This window comes from Amblyraja radiata, chromosome 27, assembly GCF_010909765.2.
Source record: "Amblyraja radiata isolate CabotCenter1 chromosome 27, sAmbRad1.1.pri, whole genome shotgun sequence".
NCBI classification, from domain to species: domain Eukaryota; kingdom Metazoa; phylum Chordata; class Chondrichthyes; order Rajiformes; family Rajidae; genus Amblyraja; species Amblyraja radiata.
The window spans coordinates 16,743,256-16,752,935 of NC_045982.1; positions in this window are offsets into that span (position 1 = coordinate 16,743,256).

Genomic DNA, 9,680 nt, shown 5'->3' on the forward strand with positions numbered 1-9,680 from the left:
TCAATCCCATTCTCCTGCCTTCTCCCCATAACCCCCGACATCCGTGACACATTATGGCTGGGTCTATATCCTGGAGCTCCCTAATCCCGGTGTGGTGCACTAGAAGAACACCAACATTTCACAGCCATTGCTCACCACCTTCAGGCTAATTCAGGATAAATTCTGGCCTTGCCTGTGATGCCCAACTCGCAAAAAAATGAATACTTAAAAAATCAAATCTAGAGAGAAGTTCATCCCTTACAGCCAAATGGAGGAAATAATTATTCTGAGGCCTTCTGAATAGATTTGTATTTTGTAAGAAACACAAAATAGTTAATTTCCAAATCCGAAGTGGGGAAGTAACAGTTGCCAAAATAAAATGGCTCGGAATCATTTTAATGCTGCTGTGAATATACTTTTCTCTAAGGATATCAACAACAAATATTATTTTTAAAGTTTGGAACTGAAGATGGATTCTGTGACATATGACAGATTTATCTGAAGAAATAATTTAGAAATTATGGATGAGGTGTAGGGGGAAGGGTGGAGGAACTCAATTAATCTACTTCTATTCACCCTCAAAATAATGCACGCATTCTTCTTAAGTTTGTTGCTGGCAGAGTTTGCTAGCTAGCTCCCTTTAAAGACCAGTGGAAACATTTTGTGCAATTCTGTTCAAGTTTTTTTGTGCATGATTTGTTTAAGGGTTGGCAGGTATATAAAAGACCATTTTCCCTCCTGCCACTCCACTGGATAACTTGGGCCACTTTTCGAAGTCTTGTATTGTACCAATGTTAATGTGCTCTGGAAGAGTGGTTCAATTTAAGTTTGTGAACAAAAATCCCTCATTGTAAAAGGTTTATGTATTCTCCAAATGAGATGTTTCTGGCAGAAGTAATTGGGTCATTTTTGTGAAGTGGCTGTTATTTCCTACCGGGAATGTGTACTGAGATTAAATTGTATGTAGGGATTGATGGTGAAGTTTAACTCTTCCGTTTGGAAAGCACAGTTTCAAAATTAAAATGCCTGCGGTTTTATCTGAACATTTCTGATAATGTGTAAGACATTCTCGGAGTAATTTTAATGAGCTGGTGCATTGACATATCACTGCAAAGCTGATGGCATATCCTGGAATCATTTATATACCTGGAATCACATATTGCTACAAGATAGATGCAAAATGGAGTAGGGTAAGCAGCATCTCCGGAGAGAAGGTATGGATGACTTTTCGATTCGAGACCCTTCTTCAGAAGAAGTGAAGAAGTGTCTCAATCCGAAACGTCAGTCATTCCTTCTCTCCACAGATGCTGTCTGTCCCGCTGAGTTACTCCAGCATTTTGTGTTTATCTTCAGTGTAAACCATCGTCTGCAGTTCCTTCCTGGACATATTGCTACATATGGACACATAAACTCGTCCCACCATTTACAAAGAAGATGGACCTGGGCCATGGTGGCATGATCCTGATTCCGCCAGATTATCCTAACCAAAGCAATCCTTTATTTTGAGCATAGACAAAATGCTGGAAGAATTCAAGCAGCATTTATGGGGGGAATGACAGATGATGTTTCAGGTCCGAACCTTTCTTCTTTTCTTTTGTCTCCAAGTCCTTATTTTCCTTTGGCCCCATTCTATGACATAGTTTGGAAAATATTTTAAAATATTCCAAGCTATGTCATAGAATAGGACCAAAGATAGAGCCACTGGGGCTGGTTATGTGAGACTGGGAGAGAGAAATAACTGGAAGTTTCACTTTTACTCATTTACAGGGTGTGGGTTAAAAATGTCAGCATGTGATGCTTATCTCTCATTTCCCTTGAGGAGGTGGTAGTGAATCACTACTTGAACCTTTGCAGTCCTCATGGTGAACATTCTCAGAGAGTTGGATTTTAAAGCAAAGATGGAAATCTATAATATAAACAGAACATTCTGCAGATACTTAGCAAATCTGGCAGAACTGACTTGAAATGTTAGCCCTATTCCTCTCTTCACAGATGTTCTTAGACCCAAAGGGACTATCAGGTAGTTTTTTTCTGATTGAAACATAGAAACATAGAAAATAGGTGCATGAGTAGACTATTCGGCCCTTCGAGTCTGCACCGTCATTCAATATGATCATGGCTGATAGGGCCTAAAGGAGGAAAGGAAGGTCTGTTGATTTAGAGTCAGAGCAATTTATATCTATTTCCATTAACCAGCCAATTTCTCTCTACTAACACTCTCCTCTGCCCAGCAGAGCTGATCTTCACTCCCATTGACTTCTCCTTCGGCTCCTCCCACATCCTCAAATCAAAGGCATAGCCATGGGCACTCCCAAACGCCCCAGCTATGACTGCCTCTTTGTAGGGAAAGTTGAACAATACCTGTTCCAGACATACACTGGCCCTATACCCGTGTCTCAGGGTGGTCTTCAGTACAGTATCAGTGGTAGGGGGCTAACCAGGCAAAGTGCAGAAACGAACAAGAATGAAAGAATAGCTTTCATATAGTGTTGTGGTGCTGGGAAAGTTTCTGAGATAGGAAAGGATGAGAGAATGGAACAATGCTAAGAGAAATCTCAGCTCACATATATATCAGGTCCAGAGGCAATAGCCAAGTGGATGTCAGTGTGACGTAGGAGATGACAACGGAACTTTGAAGCGAGGAGGGCTATGGGAGGCCAGATAGAACAGCTTTGGGATATCCAAGATTGATGGCCAGACATTTGGTCTTTAGTACAGGCACATCAAAGAGAATGAAGAAGGCAGTGGAGAAATACCAGTGGATGGATGTGATCCACATATGGTAGGGATCAGTAATAAAGATTGGGAGGGGCCAAGGTAGATATGGAGGTGGCTTCTAAGTCAAGAGGCGGAGATAGGTAAAGACAATGCTTTGACTACCATTATAAATACAAAAGTGAATACAAAGACAGTTTTATTAAACCATTTGGCAAAGGAGCCCCGTCATTCCTAATTAATTGTTTCTTTATGTACACTGTAGTCTTTCAGTAAAATATTCATATGTGTCCTGGAATATAAACATGGATCCAAAAGGCACAAGATAATTTTGCTGAGACCACTGTACGTTTGAAGTTATGGTGCTCATCTGATTGGATTATTGAGAATAATTCCTGTTGATTACAATCGGGATAAAATCTGGAATATTTTAAAGGAAATATTAATGATCATCTTCTGAACTGTGAAGTAATAGGATGAGTTTTCCATTAGGGTTATAAAGTATTGGAAGAAAGAAAAATCTTAAACAGAGACAGAAAATACTGTAAGTGCAAACCTCCCTAAAAAAAACAATGGAAATTAGTGCTCTTGTGTCAGGGTGTGAAAAATCAAAATATATTCAGTTTGGCAATAAGGAGGGCAATACACCAATACGAGGGCAGAAATGGTTCATGCTGGTTCATTCATTGAAATAATTTTTGCTTCACATATCAGATATCTCAATACTGCCAGAATAAATTGTAATCAAAAATACAGATCTGCACAATTCATTGCTTTGGGACAATGGCACTCATTATAGATATCGTGAGATAGCTCTCAGCAGATGCAATCTTCACTCCCCCTCCCGAATAGGGCAATTACTGATGAATCAATATTCTACACTTTACTACACACTTGAGAAATTGACTGAAGGAAACACACACAGTCCATTTGAGAACATGACTACAGTCTGTTGTTTGGTAAACAGCAATTTTCTCTTGCAGAAAGCAGTAATGACCTTTTGAACACATAAACGACAGTAAGTTTTCAGATCATAGAAATATGTGAAATGCTAAACTCTGCCAGGAGTGAGGAAGTGTATGGGCTGACCTTTCTGAACCCTGGTGTGACGTTGAATGTTGTGATGCAGTAGATGTGACAGAAGTCAGCAATTACTGACTGAAATATAAATGATTAATGATCATGCTAATATTCAGCATTGGAAATAAAAAATCCCCTGAATCAAAGGATTAGATGTTTTTAAGTCACAGGATGGATATCTTTTGCAGTGTTTTTTTTGTGTTAAATCTAAGTGATGAGATCAGTGGAAATGAAAGATTTTACCAGCCTTATTTGGTGTGCCAATATGTTGCCGTTTCAGGTAAGCACAGCAGAGCTTAGAAGCGACATACTTTAATCACAGCCTCAAGAGAAAAGCAGGCGAGTGCCCAAGTGTGACATTAGCTTGAAACTTGTTTTATTTGATCCTCACCATGATCAGAGAGAGCAGATTTTTTCATCCTATCAGTCTGAGCTGTGCTTGGACCAGTTCCGAGCAATCAATGGATAATGTCTGAATATTCTGTGCCATCTGACACGTCAGTAAAATCCATCCCAGATCTCCATAGATACCCTGGAGCATAGCAGCGACGGATTACTCTCAGATAGGAATGGTCTGGAGAATCCAAACTTCATTCGTACATTTTTATTTCCATATTTATTCAGCAAATAGGGTTTTTTTAAACGCCCTCCACTTGGTGCTAACGTAAAAATAATTACTGCTGATAGAGAGGCAATGTTATTAAAAAAAATTTGAATAATCTTTTACTAAATCTATTTTAAAATCTTATATTGATAGTTTCTCCTGGCTTTTAGAAAAGTGCCTATGAATGCTATAGTTTGCGTCCTCAATGGCCAGCTGAGCCTGCGATGTTGCCAATATTATTTGTAATGCAATGAGTCAGTGGGAAACTGGTTGATGTTTTATTTTCTCCTCTCACACACTACCCCAGTGCTCGGGCCCCAGAAGCAAGGTGTCATGTCCTCACACTGCCTCAGCTGAATAATAAGAACATATGACAAAGGAGTAAGAGTAGACCATTCAGTAAGAATTGGCTGATCTGATATTGACCTTGGATTCGTTTTTCTGCTTGTTCCCCATAACACTGAACTTGCCCAAAGAAGGCAAATCCATCTTGGCGTTGAATATATTCAGGCTTCATTGCAGAAGTGTAGAATTTCAAATATCCACGGCCCATCTGAGCGAAGAACTCACTTCTCATCTTCACCTTAAAAGGGTGACTCCTTATTCCGAAAATAGTAAAATATACTTGAGGGGAAACATTATTTCTGCATCTAATTTCCAATACCCCCAATGTTCCAATAAAATTATCTCTCATTTTTCTAACAAATAATTTCCTATATTATACTCTTCTAGCTTCAAGATCCACAAAAATATTTAAGACATTCTGTTCGTCAGTTTGCTTTAATCTTGCAGCCTGAAAACTGTAGGAGCCAGGCAGATCTCTGACACAGATGAGGCCAGTAATTCAGCAAAGGCAGACACATGCCATTTTTGTATACTTTTTTAATAATGTATTTCCAAAGTAATGTATACTTTGAAAAATTTAATAAAAGACATGGTGAGACAATGAAAGAGGAAATACATTATTAAGAAAGTGAGTCGGAAGGAACTATTCACCGAAGATAGACACAAAATGCTGAAGTAACTCAGCGGGCCAGGCAGCATCTCTGGAGGGAAAGAACGGGTGATGTTTCGGGTCAAGTCTGAAGAAGGGTTTCAGCCAGAAATGGCACCCATTTCTTCTCTCCAGAGATGCTGCCCGTCCCACTGACTTACTCCAGCATTTTGTGTCTATCATTAATAAAAAGAGCACTGATTTGTGCAGTTTTCGTGGTCATTACAGTAAGATCGAGGCATAAGTAACTCCAGATGCATGAATCATGTGCAAAAACAAACAAACTGCTGGAGGAACTCACTGGGTCAGGCAGCATTTGTGGAGGGGAATGGATAGACATCATTTTGGATCAGGACCCTTCCTCATATGTCTGAAGAAGGGGACAAACCAAAATGTCATCTGCCCATTTCCCTGCACAGATGCTGTTAAGTTCCCCCAACAGTTTGTTTTTGTTTTTGCATTACATTAAGATTTATTTTTCCTTAACTATGATCTTAATTATGAAATTCAGATTTCTTTGCAGGTGCAAATTGCCATATTATTTCTCAACATTTATAAGGCAGGACATCACATCTTTAATTTATTTTTCCTACCAGTTACCTTAGTAAATAACCTCACCTGAATAAAGTGCCGGAAAAAATAAGATCTTCCTGGAAAACAATCATTTTGTGATGTTATTCCCTTATCAGCTGGATTTTATTCTTCCCGAGTAATATTTTGTGCCATTCGTAGAGGTGATTTGTATGATATCTTGATTTATATATAGATGTTATGACTGCAATCCCATGAAAGAAAGGGGAAACAATCAGAGACAGAAAAGCTACATTTCTCAGATTAACAACTAACAGATATGCTTTAATTAAAATATCTTCATACCTACAGACAAATCTCATTGCACACATGTGATGACTATAAATGTGCGGTGACTATTCATTTATTTGATGCTAAACTCAGGATAACTGTTTTATTTCTGGAACTTCCCAGGCATATATTGTTTGAAAAGGTGCTATGAAATGCTTTCATTAATTGGAGACAAATGAAGATTGGCTACTGCCTGTATCACTATCAATATATTACCCCTTTCACAAGAGCCAAATATTTGAAGATTACTTTCTGCATTTGACGCTGGCATTGTGTTTAAACAAACCAAGAATTTAAATAAAAACAGAAGTTTAAAAAAAATAACGGTAGTAATTAAATGGATGTGGGAACTAGGATGATTTATGGCTGTTCAGCCTTGTAGTCAAATATAGGGGTCAGAGTCGGTGAAGTGAATTGATCTAGCCTGGAGCACATCTCTCTCTCGGTCTCCGCACACACAACACAGATTCATCAGCCGTCTCAGGATGGATTTCTCAAAAGGAGATTAATAACAGTGAGGCATTCTTGAAACAAGTGCCTGATATACATTGTAACCGGTTTTCACTTTTATCCAAGCGTTTTTAAAAGGAGACCATAAAAGCACAATAATATGCAAACATATCATGCATTTAGTGTTTACCTCCATTAATCTTCTCTATTAGGTTTGAGAGGCTTTTTCTAATACAGCATTTCCTCCATCTTCCAAAGCAACAGTCCCTCAAAGTGTGTGGGGACCTCAGTGTAAATTGGCCTGGTGCATCCCGAGTACATTTTTGCTGTGTTTACAATATCGTGCAGAGCCTTTAACTTGATACACTGCTTCGTTCCCAGAATATGCAATAGATGAAGGTGTCGAAAACATAATGGTAAAAGTTTCTTTAAGATTTAAATGTGGAATATATATACATATATAGAATAGATATCTGGCAATGAGAATATGCAATAACCTTTCGAATATTATTTTAATTCAAGACTGCACAAGCATGGCAGGTAACACTCAGAAATGTTTGATTGAACTTGTGTTCTTCATTTGACCATTGAAATTCTAATTTACGTGGTATATCTATGTAAAAATCAGCAGCTTTTGACGGGGAAATCTAAGAAAATAGCAGAAATACTGTGTAGGACAAATCAGGGAGGAAAGTTGTAAGAGCATGGAGGTTGAGCTACTGCTTACAGCACAAGAGACCGATCCTGACTATGGGTGCTTGTTTGTTCGTTCTCCCCGTGACCTGCGTAGGTTTTCTGCGAGATCTTCGGTTTCCTCCCACACTCGAAAGACGTACAGGTTTGTAGGTTACTTAGCTTGGTAAATGTAAATATTGTCCCTCGAGAGTAGGTTAGTGTTAGTGTGCGGGAATCGCTGGTCGGTGCGAACTCGACAAGCCAAAGGGCCTGTTTCCACGCTGTATCTCCAAAACTAAAAACTAAAGCAGATCTTGAAATAGTATCTCGTTTAATTGCGAGGGATAACATGTTCAGATTATTATACGCCTGGGTAAATACATGAAGTCATTACATGATAACTCCCAAATTTGAGAGTGGTGTTGGTGGGGGAGGAATGGAGCTTGAGAGGTATGTTTCAGCAAAGATCAGAGCTACTAAGTTCACGTAGACAGGAAAAGATATGGAAGATTAGAACGATTTGAGAGAGTAAATTTCCTATTTAAGCCAACTGAAGATTTCTTCAGTATACTATGTGGGTGTGGGAGATTTTAGACGCAGCTTAGATGATGGTAACTTGGCAGGCCGTGGGCACATTTTGGCTTGACGCAGCCAAATGGAGAATAGTTCATCATGCTCTTGACGAGCTTTGTAGGAAAGCTTTGAAGAGTCAGGACGAGAGTCCTGCTATAGAAAATCCTGTTCTTACAGTCACTGTATTTATGCGATGGAGCACATCAACTTCTGGTTCATTGTGACTCCCAAGGATGTTGATAGTGGAGGAATTGGAAATGGTAATGCTGTTGAATGTCCTCAGGTTGCTGTGAACTTTCTCGTGCTGGAAATGATCATCACCTGGCGAACTTGCACAAATCTTACTTGAATTTGTTAGCTCAAGCTTGAACTTTTTCCATGCTTCATTGCATGATGAGTAAGTACCGAACATAATGCAACCATCATCGGAAATAATGATTCTGACTTCATGAAGAAGTCACAGATAAAACAACTGAACACAGGTAGATCTAAGCCACGGATGAGAGGAACTCCTGAGATGAAGTAATTGCCATCCAATGACCACAATAAGTTTCATTTGTACTCTGTATGATTCCAGTCAGAAGGCAGATTTCCCCGATTATTTCAATTTTACCAAGGCTCCATGTTGACAATCTTTGTCATGTCCAGTTTTGAAGTCAAAAGCAATTCCTGTTACTTCACCAATAGCCAGCATCTTTTTCACTAGACTAAAACTGCAGTAACATTTACAATCCAGCAGTAACTGAGCTATCAGTGGGCAGATGATTAGCCAGTGTCAGTTGGTCACTTTGTTTCCAACCATTTTATTACTTGTCTGGAGCACGCACGAGAGAGGTCAAGGGGCGGAATAAGTTCTTTAAAATCTATAAAAGTTATTTCTGTGCATCACTTTATAGTTTTAATACATGTAATATGTTCCTCCGAAAGCAGCCAATACCTGTATATGCATGGCAATTTGTTTATGAGAGCAGGAAATCATTGAGTGTGGATCTGCCCAGGTTTATGTAGACAATACAATAGGGTATTTTTCTGCATCGTTAGGGAAGTGTGTTTGTGCTGCTCTCAGAGGCAAAGGCTACATATGATCTCATCACGTTGCTATTTCCTATGTTTTCCTGAAAGACTGTGGTTGGTTTCCTTGCACATGTTTGACAAAACCTTTATGATTTACCACTTTCTGGTATTTTGAGGAACATTAAAGTCCTCATTTGCTCCTGTCTTAAGAGCACTGTGCCAACTTGTCCAATGGGTCTGCCTTGCCATGAGGTGAGATGTGGTCAGGGATCACACTGAGGAACTTGGAAAGTTAAATCAAAGCCATGATTCTCTAGGCATGGATACAGCAGCCCATTGTTAACTAGTCTGTGTGATGGCTAATTTCATGAGACGCACTAGCCTGGATGTGTATTTGCTGTTTGATTGTAATGGCAAGTTTGCCTTCTAGGAGTTTTTCTTATTGTACTTTAACATTCCAGGTCAGGGATCATATTAATGCCAGGCATGCTGAAAATTTATCCGCGAGTAAAAATTGGTCGGCATGGTTCTTTTGAACTCATAGTGCTGTGGAGCGGGGTCGCTATGTAGTCACAGGCAGTCGATGGTAGCCGTAGGCAATCTCCTTTGCTGACCGGGCATTTTAATTGGCTCATTGGAGTTTTCAGGACCAAGGAAAACCGACCGGTAATGTTAAATGCCCGCTAAACTTTATTAAAAGTTGTCTGGCCTCCTAAAAGTGTCTCCACTCCTTCT